Raw genomic sequence first — 17,766 nt, 5'->3', positions numbered from 1 at the left:
ACTGTTTCCATTGTTTTCCCATCTATTTGCCATGAAGTGATAGGACCGATCTTATGCCCTGATCTTAGCTTTTTGAATGTTAAGTTTTAAGCCAGATTTTTCACTCTACTTTCACTTTCACCAAGAGGCTATTTAGTTCCTCTTTGCTTTCTGCCATAAGGGTGGTATCATCTGCATATATGAGGTTATTGATATTTCTCCCAGCAATCTTGATTCCAGCTTGTGCTTCATCCAACCCAGCATTTCCTATAATGTTCCCTGAATAGAAGTTAAATAATCAGGGTAACAATATACAGCCTTGACATACTCCTTACCCAATTTGGAACCAGCCTGTTGTTCCATGCCCAGCTCTAACTGTTGCTTCTTGACCTGCATACATATTTCTGAGGAGGCAGGTCAGTCTGAAATTCCCATCTCTTGAAGAATTTTCTACAGTTGTTGTGATCAAAATAGTCAAAGTTTCGGTATAATTAATAAAGCACAATAGATTTTTTCTGGAACTTTCTTGCTTTTTCAATGATCCAACAAATGTTGGCAATTTGATTTCTGGTTCTTCTGGCTTTTCTAAATCCAGGTTGAACATCTGGAAACTCACATTTCATGTACTGTTGAAGCCTGGCTTGGAGAATTTTGAACATTACTCTTCTACCGTGTCAGATGAGTGCAATTGTGTGGTAGTTTGAACATTTTTTGGCATTGCCCATCTTTGGGATTGGAATGAAAGCTAACCTTTTTCCAGTCCTGTGACCACTGCTGAGTTTTCCAAATTTGCTGGCATACTGAGTGCAGCACTTTCACAACATCATGTTTCAGAATTTGAAATAGCTCAACTGGAATTCCATCACCTCCAGCAGCTTTGTTTGTAGTGATGCTTCCTAAGGCCCACTTGACTTACCACTCCAGGATGTCTGGCTCTAGGTGAGTGATCATACAGGTTCGTGACATTGTATAGGCAGCATCGATCAAGACCATGCCCAAGAAAAAGAAATGCAAAGAGGCAAAACAGTTGTCTGAGGAGGCCTTACACATAGCTGAGAAAGAAGAGAAGCTAAAGGCAAAGGAGAAAAGGAAAGATATACCCATTTTAATGCAGTTTCCCATCTATTTGCCATGAAGTGATGGGACTGGATGTCACGATCTTAGTTTTTTGAATGTTGAGTCTTAAGCTAACTTTTTTACTCTCCTTTTTCACCTTCATCAGGAGGCTCTTCAGTTCTCCTTCCCTTTCTGACATTAAGGGTGGTGCCATGTGCATTTGTTGTTGTTCAGTCGCTCAGTCGTGTCCGACTCTTTGTGACCCCATGGACTGCAGCACGCCAGGCTTCCCTGTCCTTTACCACCTCCCAGAGCTTGCTCAGATTCATGTCCATTAAGTCAGTGATGCCATTCAACCATCTCATCCTCTGTTGTCCCCTTCTCCTCCTGCATATCTCAGATTATTGACATTTCTCCCGGCAGTCTTGATTCTAGCTTGTGCTTCATCCAGTCTGGCATTTCTCATAATGTGCTCTGCATGTAAGTTAAATAAGCAGGGTGACAATATACAGCCTTGACATACTCCTTTCCCTATTTGGAACCAGTCTGTTGTTCTATGTCCAGTTCTAACTGTTGCTTCTTGACCTGCATACAGGTTTTGCAGGAGACAGGTAAGGTGCTCTAGTATTCCCATGTCCTGAAGAATTTTCCACAGTTTGCTGTGACTCACACAGTCAAAAGCTTTGGCATAGTCAATGAAGCAGAAGTAGATGTTTTTCTGCAATTCTCCTACTTTTTCTATGATCCAACATACGTTGGCAATTTATCACTTATTCTTCTGCCATTTCTAAATCCAGCTTGAACATCTGGAAATTCTCATTTAATGTACCATTGAAGCCTAGCTTGGAGAATTTTGAGCATTACGTTGCTAGCATGTGACATGAGCACAATTTTGTGGTAGTTTGAACATTCTTTGGTATTGCCCTTTTTGGGATTGGAATGAAAACTGACCTTTTCCAATTCTGTAGCCACTGCTGAATTTTTCAAATTTGCTGGCATATTGAGTGCAAGACTTTAACAGCATCATCTTTTAGGATTTGAAATAGCTCAGCTGGAATTTCTTCACCTCCACTAGCTTTATTCATAATGATGCTTCCTAAGACCTGTTTGACTTTGCACCCCAAGATGTCTGGCTGTAGGTGAGTGATCACATCACTGTGGTTATCTGGGTCATTAAGGGTTTTTTTGTACAGTTCTTCTGTGTATTCTTGCCACCTCTTCTTAATATCTTCTACTTCTGTTATGTCCATACTGTTTCTGTCCTTTATTGTACCCATCTTTGCATAAAATATTCACTTGGTATCTTTAATTTTCTTGAAGAGACCACTATCCTTTCCCATTCTATTGTTTTCCTCTATTTCTTTGCATTGTTCACTTAAGAAGCCTTTCTTATCTCTCTTTTCTGTTCTTTGGAACATAGGATTTTTCCCTCTAAAAGCAGAACAATTGCTTTCACATTTTTGGTGAAAGAATAACCAGTACAGGGAGTGAAATATTACCTTGAAAAATACTAAACAAACAGTAAATACATGAATTTGCATGTCGTAGTTTGCATTTTGTTTTGATTTATTTTCTTCTCCGATACCTTTTAAAGTAATGTAGGCAGAGTCCTTTCTGTGTCCTTCTGATATTAATATATAAATTATGTATTGGGACAGTTGCCAAGGCAATGTAGTTTACCTCATTAGACTTCAAGTCCCCAGAAATGATGGTGCTCACTTATAATTCTACCTACCTCCCTGTCCACGTCTTTATTTCCTTACTGAGCACCCATGAGTGAGTGAGTGAGTGCTAAGTGGCTTCAGTCATGAGACTCTATGGACTGTAGCCCACCAGGCTCCTCTGTCCACGGGATTCTCCAGGCAAGAATACTGGAGTGGGTTGCCATTCCCTCCTCCAAGGGGGATCTTTCCAACCAAGGGATCGAACCCACATCTCTTATGTCTCCTGCACAGGCAGGCAAGTTCTTTACCACTAGCACCACCTGGGAAACCCTGAGACCACCCATGCTTGAGACCAAATATTTGTCTTTCAGAATTGGCTGAGGCAGCCCTCTTCCAGAAAAATCACCTCTTCAACCCTCAGCCCTCTCCCCTGCCAAGGCATCCACATGATGCTTTTCTGATTTCCCACAGCCCTCAGGGTTGACCACCTGCATCATAGTGCAGATCTGGCTCCCTGCCTCCTCAGTCAGACTGCGAGTACCCATGCAGAGGGCTGTGCTTGCTGGATTGGGTGTTCCCAGGGCCTGGTGCACTGTCTGGCTAAAGCAAGTGACTGTGCTCATGAGTGTGCTGATGACTCACTAGGCTTCAATCCCATTCGCCCACTGCCTCCACTTCCACAATGCATGACAGCAGAGATTCAGCACCTCAAAAAAGCTAAGCCTAGATCTTTCCCCTGTGCCAGTTATTTAATATTGCAAAACAAATCATTCCAAAACACTGTGATCTAAAAAATAGCAGTTTATCTCTTGTGGTTTTGTGGGCTCTCCTGGGCAGTTCTTGCTGAGGGGCTTGATTTGATGGCGGTTGGGACTGGAGGTATCAGAAAGCTTTTTAGTCACACACCACTGACAAATTGGTTGAGGTGGCTGGATCATCTGAGGGCTGGCCAATTGTCTCTTTTTTGTCACTTAACTCTTCTATGAGTCTAGCTTCCTCCTAACATGGTGGCTTCAGAATCAGTTCAGTTCAGTCTCTCATTTCTGTCCGACTCTTTGCAACCCTGTGAACTGCAGCACGCCAGGCCTCCTTGTCCATCACCAACTCCCAGAGTCCACCCAAACCTATGTCCACTGAGTCGGTGATGCCATCCAACCATCTCATCCTTTGACATCCCCTTCTCCTCCTGCCCTCAATCTTTCCCAGCATCAGGGTCTTTTCAAATGAGTCAGTTCTTTGCATCAGGTGGCCAAACAACTGGAGTTTCAGCTTCAACATCAGTCAATCCAATGAACACCCAGGACTGATCTCCTTTAGAATGGACTTGTTGGATCTCCTTGCAGTCCAAGGGGCTCTCAAGAGTCTTCTCCAACACCACAGTTCAAAAGCATCAATTCTTCGGCATTCAGCTTTCTTTATAGTCCAACTCTCACATCCATACATGACCACTGGAAAAACCATAGCCTTGACGACACGGACCTTTGTTGACAAAGTGATGTCTCTGCTTTTGAATATGCTGTCTAGGTTGGTCACAACTTTCCTTCCAAGGAGTAAGCATCTTTTAATTTCATGGCTGCAGCCACCATCCGCAGTGATTTTGGAGCCCCCCAAAAATAAAGTCTGACACTGTTTCCACTGTTTCCCCATCTATTTCCCATGAAGTGATGGGACCGGATGCCATGATCTTCGTTTTCTGAATGTTGAGCTTTAAACCAACTTTTTCACTCTCCACTTTCACTTTCATCAAGTGGCTTTTGAGTTCCTCTTCACTTTCTGCCATAAGGGTGGTGTCATCTGCATATCTGTGGTGATTGATATTTCTCCCGGCAATCTTGATTCCAGCTTGTGCTTCTTCCAGCCCAGTGTTTCTCATGATGTACTCTGCATATAAGTTACATAAGCAGGGTGACAATATGCAGCCTTGACGTACTCCTTTTCCTATTTGGAACCAGTCTGTTGTTCCATGACCAGTTCTAACTGTTGCTTCCTGACCTGCATACAGATTTCTCAAGAGGCCTGTCAGGTAGTCTGGTATTCCCATCTCTTTCAGAATTTTCCACAGTTTATTGTGATCCACACAGTCAAAGGCTTTAGCATAGTCAATAAAGCAGAAATAGATGTTTTTCTGGAACTCTCTTGCTTTTTTGATGATCCAGTGGATGTTGGCAGTTTGATCTCTGGTTCCTCTGCCTTTGGACTTTTTACATGGTGATTGGTGGCTGCTTCTCCGAGAACCCCATGAACAAGGATGGAAGCTGCAGGCTTCTTAGACATGCTGTTGAAAGTCTCAAGACATCACTTCTGCCACATTCTACTGATCAAATACATCATAAGGATAACCAGGGTTCAAGGAGAGGGAAATTAGATCTCCCTCTCAGTGGGAGCAGCAGCAAAGAATTCTACCACTTTTCTAATGAGTATAGTTTCTTGTTCCTGACAATGATTTCTTTTATTTTTTTTACTTCTCAGTAATTTTTTAAGGGAATGTATAGTGGAATGAAATAGAAATTCATTTATTCTCTATCTGGGATACTAAGTTTCCTTACCACCCTGGCTTTCATAAGACATGAACAGTCCCTTTTCAAAAGTCCCTTTTTCCTTCTTAATTCTTATGTTCTATTGCTGAGAATTCCTTTTTCTTTTCTTCTTAATGATTAAAAAAATACACATAAAAGAACAACATAATAAATATTCCTGACCCTAGTGTAATACTAACATCGTGCAATGGTTGTTTCAGCTGTAGTGGTGTGGGGTCAGGGAGCATGGAGAATAGATAAGAAGGAGATGGGCTCAAAGGATTTATAAGACTCAGATGCTACAGTGCCTTAATGGATATAAGGAATTTTGAGTAGATGTATGATATCATCTTATTTTCTAGTTTAAAATAAATCACTCTAGAAGAATTTGTAGTTGGGTAAGACTGGAAGAGGAAAACCAATTAGGAGGCTTTTGCTATAACCCAGGTGAGACAATGGGGTCTTAGATTAGGTTAGAAGTAAAAATGGTGTTGAGACATGGTTGGATCTGAGATCTATTTTTTAAAATAAAATCACACTGGTTTCTGGGTGTGAAAAAGAGAAATCAACAATCACTCGCATAGTTCTAGCCTGGGCAACCTTGTAGAGGTCATGCATTTTACAGAGATGGCAGATGCAGTTAACAGGCATCATTTAACAGTTAATTGTTCTTTAATTATTGTATTTGTTACAGGCCAATAGTCAAATTGTAGGTCTGTGTCCCTCAACACAGACAAGTACTGTGTTCACGCTTGACAGATGAGTTGATTCCACTTCTATCAGCTAATAGCTGTGTGACTTTTGGCAACTTGACTCAATCTTATCTGTAAAACAAGTATAGTATTTATTGATACTCATTGGGTTACTGAGAGAGTTAAGTGCTTTCCTTAGAAAAATGGCTGGCATATAACAAGTGCTCAGTATATATTAACTCTTCTTATTCATTCTGTGAATCCTCCCTCCAACCAGGGATCGAATAAGTTACTCTTTGCTGTATTTGCTCAATGTAAGGTCAGAATACTGTTCATACTGTTCATGGGGTTCTCAAGGCAAGAATACTGAAGTGGTTTGCCATTCCCTTCTCCAGTGGACCACATTCTGTCAGACCTCTCCACCAAGACCCGCCCAACTTGGGTGGCCCCACAGGGCATGGCTTAGTTTCATGGAGTTAGACAAGGCTATGGTCCGTGTGATTAGATTGATTAGTTTTCTGTGATTATGGTTTGTGTGTCTGCCCTCTGATGCCTCTTGCAACACCTACCGTCTTACTTGGGTTTCTTTTACCTTGGACGAGGGGTATCTCTTCACGGCTGCTCCAGCAAAGTGCAGCCGCTCCTCCTTACCTTGGACGAGGGGTATCTCCTCACAGCCCCCCCTCCTGACCTTGAATGTGGAGTAATATGAAAAAGCAAAATGATAGGATACTGAAAGAGAAACTCCCCAGGTCGGTACATGCCCAATATATTACTGGAGATCAGTGGAGAAATAACTCCAGAAAGAAGGAAGGGATGGAGCCAAAGCAAAAACAATACCCAGTTGTGGATGTGACTGGTGATAGAAGCAAGGTCTGATGCTGTAAAGAGCAATATTGCATAGGAACCTGGAATGTTAGGTCCATGAATCAAGTCAAATTGGAAGTAGTCAAACAGGAGATGGCAAGAGTGAACAATGACATTCTAGGAATCAGCGAACTAAAATGTACTGGAATGGATGAATTTAACTCAGATGACCATTATATCTACTGCTGCGGGCAGGAATCCCTCAGAAGAAATGGAGTAGCCATCATGGTCCAAAAACAGTGTCTGAAATGCAGTACTTGGATGCAATCTCAAAAACGACAGAATCATCTCTGTTCATTTCCAAGGCAAACCATTCAATATCACAGTAGTCCAAGTCTATGCCCAAACCAGTAACACTGAAAAAGCTGAAGTTGAGCGGTTCTATGAAGACCTACAAGACCTTTTAGAACTAACACCCAAAAAAGATGTCCTTTTCATTATAGGGGACTGGAATGCAAAAGTAGGAAGTCAAGAAACAACTGGAGTAACAGGCAAATTTGGCCTTGGAATACGGAAGGAAGCAGGGCAAAGACTAAGAGAGTTTTGCCAAGAAAATGCACTGGTCATAGCAAACACCCTTTTCCAAGAACACAAGAGAAGACTCTACACATAGACATCACCAGATGGTCAACATAGAAATCAGATTGATTATAATCTTTGCAGCCAAGATGGAGAAGCTCTATACAGTCAGCAAAAACAAGACCAGGAGCTGAATGTGGCTCAGATCATGAACTCCTTATTGCCAAATTCAGACTTAAATTGAAGAAAGCAGGGAAAACCACTACACCATTCAGGTATGATCTAAATCAAATTCCTTATATATATAGTGGAAGTAAGAAATAGATTTAAGGGACTAAATCTGATAGATAGAGTGCCTGATGAACTATGGATGGAGTTTCATGACATTGTACAGGAGACAGGGATCAAGACCATCCCCATGGAAAAGAAATGCAAAAAAGCAAAATGGCTGCCTGGGGACGCCTTAAAAATAGCTGTGAAAAGAAGAGAAGTGAAAAGCAAAGGAGAAAAGGAAAGATATAAGCATCTGAATGCAGAGTTCCAAAGAATAGCAAGGAGAGATAAGAAAGCCTTCTTCAGCGAGCAATGCAAGGAAATAGAGGAAAACAACAGAATGGGAAGGACTAGAGATCTCTTCAAGAAAATTAGAGATACCAAGGGAACATTTCATGCAAAGATGGGCTCGATAAAGGACAGAAATGGTATGGACCTAACAGAAGCAGAAGATATTAAGAAGAGGTGGCAAGAATACATAGAAGAACTGTACAAGAAAGATCTTCACAACCAAGATAATCACAATGGTGTGATCACTGACCTAGAGCCAGACATCCTGGAATGTGAAGTCAAGTGGGCCTTAGAAAGCATCACTATGAACAAAGCTAGTGGAGGTGATGGAATTCCAGTTGAGCTATTTCAAATCCTGAAAGATGATGTTGTGAAAGTGCTGCACTCAATATGCCAGCAAATGTGGAAAACTCAGCAGTGGCCACAGGACTGGAAAAGGTCAGTTTTCATTCCAATCCCAAAGAAAGGCAATGCCAAAGAATGCTCAAACTACCACACAATTGCACTCATCTCACACGCTAGTAAAGTAATGCTCCAAATTCTCCAAGCCAGGCTTCAGCAATACGTGAACTGTGAACTTCCTGATGTTCAAGCTGGTTTTAGAAAAGGCAGAGGAACCAGAGATCAAATTGCCAACATCCTCTGGATCATCGAAAAAGCAAAAGAGTTCCAGAAAAACATCTATTTCTGCTTTATTGACTATGCCAAAGCCTTTGACTGTGTGGATCACAATAAACCATGGAAAATTCTGAAAGAGATGGAAATACCAGACCACCGGACCTGCCTCTTGAGAAACCTATATGCAGGTCAGGAAGCAACTGGACATGGAACTGAACATGGAACAACAGACTGGTTCCAAATAGGAAAAGGAGTACATCAAGGCTGTATATTGTCACCCTGCTTATTTACCTTATATGCAGAGTACATCATGAGAAATGCTGGGCTGGAAGAAGCACAAGCTGCAATCAAGATTGCCTGGAGAAATATCAATCACCACAGATATGCAGATGACACCACCCTTACGGCAGAAAGTGAAGAGGAACTAAAAAGCCTCTTGATGAAAGTGAAAGAGGAGAGTGAAAAAGTTGGCTTAAAGCTCAACATTCAGAAAATGAAGATCATGGCATCCAGTCCCATCACTTCATGGGAAATAGATGGCGAAACAGTGGAAACAGTGTCAGACTTTATTTTGGGGGGCTCCAAAATCACTGCAGATGGTGACTGCAGCCATGAAATTAAAAGACGCTTACTCCTTGGAAGGAAAGTTGTGACCAACCTAGACAGCATATTCAAAAGCAGAGACATTACTTTGTCAACAAAGGTTCGTCTAGTCAAGGCTATGGTTTTTCCTGTGGTCATGTATGGATGTGAGAGTTGGACTGTGAAGAAGGCTGAGCACTGAAGAATTGATGCTTTTGAACTGTGGTGTTGGAGAAGACTCTTGAGAGTCCCTTGGACTGCAAAGAGATCCAACCAGTCCATTCTAAAGGAGATCAGTCCTCGGTGTTCTTTGAAAGGACTGATGCTAAAGCTGAAACTCCAATACTTTGGCTACCTCATGTGAAGAGTTGACTCATTGGAAAAGACCCTAATGCTGGGAGGGATTGGGGGCAGGAGGAGAAGGGGACGACAGAGGATGAGATGGTTGGATGGCATCACCGACTCGATGACATGAGTTTGAGTGAACTCCAGGAGTTCATCACCGGTGAATGGACAGGGAGGCCTGGTGTGCTGGTGTCACAGAGTCGGACATGACTGAGAACTGAACTGAACTGAAGGTCAGAATATTTTTCAAACATTTTTCAGTTATTTTTCGGTCTCTAAGTCATGTCTGTCTCTTTGTGATCCCAGGAACTGTAGCATGCCAGGTTTCCCTGTCCTTCACTATCTCCTGGAGTTTGCTCAAACTCATGTCTATTGAATCAGTGATGCTTTCTAACCATCTCATCTTCTGCCATCCTCTTCTCCTCTTGCCCTCAGTCTTTCCTAGCATCAGGGTCTTTTCCAATGAGTCAGCTCTGCATCAGATGACCAAAGTATTGGAGCTTCAACTTCACCATCCATCCTTCCAGTAAATATTCAAGGTTGATTTCCTTTAGGATTGACTGATCTTATCTTATGCTGTCTGAGGGACTCTCAAGAGTCTTCTCTAGCACTCCATTTCAAAAGCATCAGTTCTTTGGCACTGAGCCTTCTTTTTGGTCCAACTTTCATATCCGTATAGGACTACTGGGACTAGTAGAGAAAATTCATGCCAACTTAAGCATGTTACCGTGTCTGAATCTCTTTGGTTATCTCTTGATTTTCTTAACCTCCAACTTAGGAGGTCAACAATTAAAGAGGATCAGTTCAGTTCAGTTCAGTTCAGTTGCTCAGTCATGTCTGACTCTTTGCAACCCCATGAATCACAGCACGCCAGGCCTCCCTGTCCATCACCAACTCCCAGAGTTCACTCAGACTCACATCCATCGAGTCAGTGATGCCATCCAGCCATCTCATCCTCTGTCGTCCCCTTCTCCTCCTGCCCCCAATCCCTCCCAGCACCAGAGTCTTTTCCAACAAGTCAACTCTTCCATGAGGTGGCTAAAGTACTGGAGTTTCAGCTTTAGCATCATTCCTTCCAAAGAACACCTAGGACTGATCTCCTTCAGAATGGACTGTTTGGATCTCCTTGCAGTCCAAAGGACTCTCAAGAGTCTTCTCCAACACCACAGTTCAAAAGCATCAATTCTTCGGTGCTCAGCTTTCTTCACAGTCCAACTCTCACATCCATACATGATCACAGGAAAAACCATAGCCTTGGCTAGATGGACCTTTGTTGGCAAAGTAATGTCTCTGCTTTTGAATATGCTGTCTAGGTTGATCATAACTTTCCTTCCAAGGAGTAAGCATCTTTTAATTTCATGGCTGCAGCCACCATCTGCAGTGATTTTGGAGCCCCCCAAAATAAAGTCTGACACTGTTTCCACTGTTTTGTCATCTATTTCCCATGAAGTGATGGGACCGGATGCCATGATCTTCGTTTTCTGAATGTTGAGCTTTAAACCAACTTTTTCACTCTCCTCTTTCACTTTCATCAAGAGGCTTTTGAGTTCCTCTTCACTTTCTGCCATAAGGGTGGTGTCATCTGCATATCTGAGGTTATTGATATTTCTCCCAGCAATCTTGATTCCAGCTTGTGCTTCTTCCAGTCCAGCGTTTCTCATGATGTTCTCTGCATATAAGTTAAATAAGCAGTGTGACAATACACAGCCTTGATGTACTCCTTTTCCTATTTCGAACCAGTCTGTTGTTCCATGTCCTGTTCTAACTGTTGCTTCCTGACCTGCATACATATTTCTCACGAGGCAGGTCAGGTGGTCTGGTATTCCCATCTCTTTCAGAATTTTCCATGGTTTATTGTGATCCACACAGTCAAAGGCTTTGGCATAGTCAATAAAGCAGAAATAGATGTTTTTCTGGAACTTTTTTGCTTTTTCGATGATCCAGAGGATGTTGGCAATTTGATCTCTGGTTCCTCTGCCTTTTCTAAAGCCAGCTTGAACATCAGGAAGTTCACGGTTCATGTATTGCTGAAGCCTGGCTTGGAGAATTTGGAGCATTACTTTACTAGCGTGTGAGATGAGTGCAATTGTGTGGTAGTTTGAGCATTCTTTGGCATTGCCTTTCTTTGGGATTGGAATGAAAACTGACCTTTTCCAGTCCTGTGGCCACTGCTGAGTTTTCCAAATTTGCTGGTATATTGAGTGAAGCACTTTCGCAACATCATCTTTCAGGATTTGAAATAGCTCAACTGGAATTCCATCACCTCCACTAGCTTTGTTTGTAGTGATGCTTTCTAAGGCTCACTTGACTTCACATTCCAGGATGTCTGGCTCTAGGTCAGTGATCACACCATCGTGATTATCTTGGTTGTGAAGATCTTTCTTGTACAGTTCTTCTATGTATTCTTGCCACCTCTTCTTAATATCTTCTGCTTCTGTTAGGTCCATACCATTTCTGTCCTTTATCGAGCCCATCTTTGCATGAAATGTTCCATTGGTATCTCTAATTTTCTTGAAGAGATCCCTCGTCTTTCCCATTCTGTTTTTTCCTCTATTTCTTTGCATTGATCGCCGAGGAAGGCTTTCTTATCTCTCCTTGCTATTCTTTGGAACTCTGCATTCAGATACTTATATCTTTCTTTTTCTCCTTTGCTTTTCACTTCTCTTCTTTTCACAGCTATTTGTAAGGCCTCCCCAGACAGCCATTTTGCTTTTTTGCATTTCTTTTCCATGGGGATGGTATTGATCCCTGTCTCCTGTACAATGTCACGAACCTCATTCCATAGTTCATCAGGCACTCTATCTATCAGATCTTGGCCCTTAAATCTATTTCTCACTTCTACTGTATAATCATAAGGGATTTGATTTAGATCATACCTGAATGGTCTAGTGGTTTTCCCTACTTTCTTCAATTTAAGTCTGAATTTGGTAATAAAGAGTTCATGATCTGTTAAGCCTAATTCCTACTTTCCACCATCCTAAGCCATGTATGCTTTTAATTTAGCTGCAACAAATAAAAAATATTTTATCAATGACCCAATATATTTCATTACCTCTCTGGTCCTTCAACTCTCCAAATAGCTGATGTCATTGTTGGCTTTTGTGAATTGTGTCAGTATGGCTGCCCTTCTGTCATTTCAGCCAAATAGAGAAAAAGAGAAACTTGGAGATTAAGAGCCTTTATCCAGAGTTAATGGGTTCAACTGCAAAGAGCAGGAATTCACAGTTGACATTCGTTGAGAAAGAAGATAATTTAAAGAAATAATTTTCAGTAAAAAATAATTACAAACAGATGACCGGGTACATTCTAACACACAAGATAAAATTCCTCCTTCCTCAGAACTTGATAGCATGCAAAGCTTTGCCCCAAGGGAAGCTCTGTGATGTAGTAAAAAAAAAAAAGTCCTGGACTCAGAATTCGGGGACTGGCTGGGATTTGGGCAATGTTTAGCTTCTTTAACCCTCACATATTTCCTCTGTAAAGTGGGAATAATAATTCCTGTCAGCCTCACAAGGCTGCTATCAGGATTCAGGGAGGTAATGGCTGTGACAGGACTTGGAAAGGTGCAGAAAATAATTCCTCAGCAAAGGTTACGCCTATAAAAGCCTGTACAAGTATTGAGTCAAAATGTGTTGGGGGGAAAGCAGAGAAAGTAAATACATACCTTCTAGGTCATTCTTGCTGGTGTTTAGTTGCTAATCACATCTGACTCTTTTGCAACCCTGACTGTAGCCTGTCAGCCTCCTAGATCCACGAGATTTCCCAGGAAAGAATACTGGAGTGGGTTGCCCTTTCCTCCTCCACGGATAAAACGTGCATCTCCTGTGTCTCCTGTATGGGCAGGTGGATTTTTTTTTTTTACCACTGAACCGCCAGAGAAACCCAGGTTATTCCTTAGACAGTGTGTTTTCTAGGTTGCTTTACTTATAAGCTGTCCCACTGTGAAGATGGCAATTACAAGAATAAAAATAATGCTGATAGTAACATGTATTTAATATCAACTGCATAGCAATGCTACACCAACTCCTTTGCATGTATCAGTTCATTTAATCCCAACAACAGTTCCTTGAAGTGGCTGTGGCTACAAACACCATTTTATAGTTGAGAAATGGGCTCAAAGGATTTAAATTACTTGCCTGTCCTGCAGTTAGTGGGTCACATGAGCAGGATTTTAATCGTGCAGTCTGATGACAAGAGTCTGTGGGTCTAACTACGGGGCGACACAGCCTAGAGCTGAATCGTGGTGTAACTGGACTGCAACATCAGTGTTTGTGTTGCCGAGTCATCTTTAGTGTAGTGAATCCCTCTGGGCCTCAGGAATTTTTTCTCACTCCCCTGTGCCCTGGTCACACCCTCTCCTGTTCCTACTATTTCCTGCTACTCGACTAACACAGATGTTGTGGTCTATGTTGGTTTGGGTGAAACTTGCTGCTGTAGCAAATACACCTCAAAAATGTACACTGGAAAGCACAATAAGTTACTCTATCACTGATGGATCAGAACCGGGTGAATACACATGAATACATGAATACACATGTTCATGGGGCAGCCCCTCTCTACGGTCATTCCGACCCCAGGTGGACGTAGCTCCCCTCTCTTCAACGTTTGGCTTTGAGATTGTCTCCGTTCAAGCAGGGGAAAGGCATGGAGGGCCACCCTGCAAGAGGCATCGGGCTAATTGAAAGCAGGTGATGTCACTTCTGCTCCCATTCCACTGGCCAGCACTCCGTGGGTAGCCTCTGCAAGTGGGTCTGGGACATGCAGTCCCCAGCTGGCAGCCACAGCTCCATGACATCTCTACAACATGGAGGAAAGCAGTACAGACATTTGGTTAACACCTAGAGGGGTCTGCTACCAGACTCATGAGGCTAGGTGGTTTATCAGGGTGAAAATTTGTTGATCTAAGTTCCTTTATTTGGATCCCGTAAGATGCCATGGTGAGTTATGTATTCGGGGAAAGTTTTTTTTTGATCAAAAGATGTTCATGTTTCCTTGTTTCCCATGCCACTAAAATTAAACTTTTCACAGATAACAGTCACAGGGAGAGAAATTTCTCCCTGTAACTGTTCCATACCTGCCCACAACAGATCACTAGGCCCTTGGCTGAACTGCCTTTTTTTTCCCTCTCTTTCCTCTAACTGTATTTAACTTTTAAAATTGGTTACTCTTTTCTATACATATATTGGCTCTCAGGTACACAGATAGGATTAATTCTAAACATTAGTTCATTATACACATTCATCCATAGGTCCTTTCTATTTATTTGCTACTGTGTAATAATATAACAAACCCATGAAACTCTACCCATGTGAAAACTGGAATATTAACAATAACATATATCTGTAATAAGTTCCCTGTCAATTCCATTCCCCTGCCTCCCACATCCTATACATCCTAGGTCATCTGTTTATTATTCTTTTGCTTTTTTTCCCAATAGATTTTATTTTTAAAAGTAGTTCTAGATTCACAACAAAACTGAACGCAGGTACAAAAAAGGCACAGAGATTTCTCATGTACCCTAACCTCGCCGTATGCACATACATACCACATCAACACCCCCCACCAGAGTGGTACATTGGTTACAACTGATAAATATACATTTACACATTATTACCACCCAGAGTCTATATATTATGGTTCACTCTTAGTGTTGCACGTTTTAAAGTGAAGTCGCTCAGTCATGTCTGACAGTTCTATGTTTAAGTTTTGAGGTTTAAGTTTCTGTGTTTAAGGTTTTGAGAGATCTCAATACTGTTTCTCATAATGACTGCACCAATTTATATCACCACGAACAGTGTACAAGTGTTCCCTTTCTCTATATCAGCAATTTCTTATATCTTGTCTTTTTGATAATAGCCATTCTAACAGGTGTGAGCTGATCTCATTGTGGTTTTGATTTGCATTTCCCTGATAATTAATAATACTGACCATCTTTTCACTTGCGTGTTGGTCATCTGTATGTCTTCTTTGGGAAAATGTCTATTCAGATCTTATGACCATCTCTAAATAGAGTTGTTTGGTTTTTTGGTATTGCATGAGTTCTTTATGGGCTTCCCTGGTGAGTGCTTTATATATTTTGGATATTAACCCCTTATCAGATACATGATTTGCAAGTATTTTCTACCATTGGACAGGTTGCCTTTTCATTTTATTGATGACTCATGAACACCTCACCTCACATATGTATGCAAGAGCTTCCCCAGGAGTAGAATTGTCCGGGCACAGGGCTTGAGAATGTTCACTTTTATAAGATAATGCCAAACTGTTTTCCAAAGTGGTTGTACCAATTTACACTTGCACCAAAAATGTATATGAGGTCTTGCTCATCTATGTCTTGCTCATCTATTAATTTTGTGAGACTTTTAAATTTTTGCTGATTATAAGGTGACATCTCAATGTGATCCTGATTCATACTTCCCTGAGCATAAATGAATTTGAATATTGCTTCATATGGTTGGTGCCTATATGTTTTTCAGGCAGGTCTATGCTTTCAGTTTATGTTTTTTGCCCAATTCATAGAAATTCTAGGAGTATTATATATTTTTAATACCAATTTTTTTTCAAAAGTTTAAACTTTTTATTTTGTATTGGGGATATAGTTGATTAACAATATTGTGGTAGGTTCGGGTGAACAGCAAAGGGACTCAGCCATACACATACATGTATCCATTCTCCCCCAGACCCCCCTCCCATCCAGGCTGCCACATAACAGGGAGCAGAGTTCCTTGTGCTATACCATAAGTCCTTGTTGGTTGTCCATTTTAAATATTGCAGTGTGAATGACCTTCCCAAAGTCCCTAAGTATCCTTTACCTCTGGCAACCATAAGTTTGTTTTCTAAGTCTATATGCCTCTTTCTTTTTGTAAATAAGTTCTTTTGTATCATTTCTTTTTAAATTCCAACTGTAAGGAATGTCATATGATATTTCTCCTTCTCTATCTGACTTACTTCAGTTAGTATGGCACTCTCTAGGTCTATCCTGCTGCTGCTGCTGCTAAGTCGCTTCAGTTGTGTCCGACTCTGTGCAACCCCATAGATGGCAGCCCACCAGGCTCCCCTGTCCCTGGGATTCTCCAGGCAAGAACACTGGAGTGGGTTGCCATTTCCTTCTCCAATGCATGAAAGTGAAAAGTGAAAGTGAAGTCACTCAGTCGTGTCTGACTCTTAGCGACCCCATGGACTGTAGCCCGAGAGGCTCCTCCATCCATGGGATTTTCCAGGCAAGAGTACTGGAGTGGGGTGCCATTGCCTTCTCCACTAGATCTATCCATGTTGCTGCAAATGGAATTATTTCATTCTTTTTAATGGTTGAGTAACATTCCATTGTACATATGTATCAGACCTTCTTTATCCATTCCTCTGTTGCTGGACATTTAGGTTGCTTCCATGTCTTGGCTATTGTAAACAGTGCTGCAATGAACATCTGGGTGCATGTATTCTTTTGGATCATGTTTTTCTCCAGATATATGCCCAAGAGTTGGACTGCAGGCTCATATGGTAGCTCTATTTTTATTTTTCTAAGGAACTTCTATATTGTTCTCCATAGTGCCAATTTACATTCCCACCAAGTGTTAGGAGGGCTCCCTTCTCTCCACATTCTCTCTAGCATTTCTTGTTTGTGGATTTTTTAAGATAGCCATTCTGACCAGTGTAAGGTGACATGTCACTGTAGTTTTGATTTGCATATCTCTAATAACTATAGATATTGAACATCTTTTCATGTGCCTATTGGCCATCTGCATGTCCTCTTTGGAGAAACTTCTATTCAGGTCTTCTGCCCATTTTAAAGTGGGTTATTTGTTTTGATGCTGTTAAGCATCATAAGCTGTTTGTAAATTTTGGAGACTAATCCCTTATCGGTCACTTTATTTGCAAATATTTTCTCCCTATCTGAGGGTTGTTTTTTGCTTTGTTTATAGTTTCCTTTACCATGAAAAACCTTTTGAGTTTAAGTAGTTCCCATTAATTTTTTTCCCCCCATTATTCTAGGAGATGGATAAAAAAAAAATGTGGTTGTGATTTGTGTCATAAAGTGTTCTACCTATGTTTTCCTCTAGGAGTTTTATAGTGTCCAGTCTAACATTTAGGTCTTTGATCCATTTTGAGCTTATTACTGTGTATGGAATTAAAGACTAATCTAACTTCATTTTTTCACATGTGGCTGTCCAGTTTACTCAGTACTGTTTGTTGAAGAGACTGTCTTTCCAATATTGTGTAGTCTTGCTTCTTTGTCATTGATTAATTGACCATGGGTGCTAATGCTAAGTCACTTCAGTCGTGTCCGACTCTGTGCAACCCGGTAGACAGCAGCCCGCCAGGCTCCCCTGTCCCTGGGATTCTCCAGGCAAGAACACTGGAGTGGGT

The sequence above is a fragment of the Bos taurus genome, chromosome 1 (genome assembly GCF_002263795.3).
Source record: "Bos taurus isolate L1 Dominette 01449 registration number 42190680 breed Hereford chromosome 1, ARS-UCD2.0, whole genome shotgun sequence".
Classification (NCBI taxonomy): domain Eukaryota; kingdom Metazoa; phylum Chordata; class Mammalia; order Artiodactyla; family Bovidae; genus Bos; species Bos taurus.
This window is presented reverse-complemented; position numbering follows the sequence as displayed.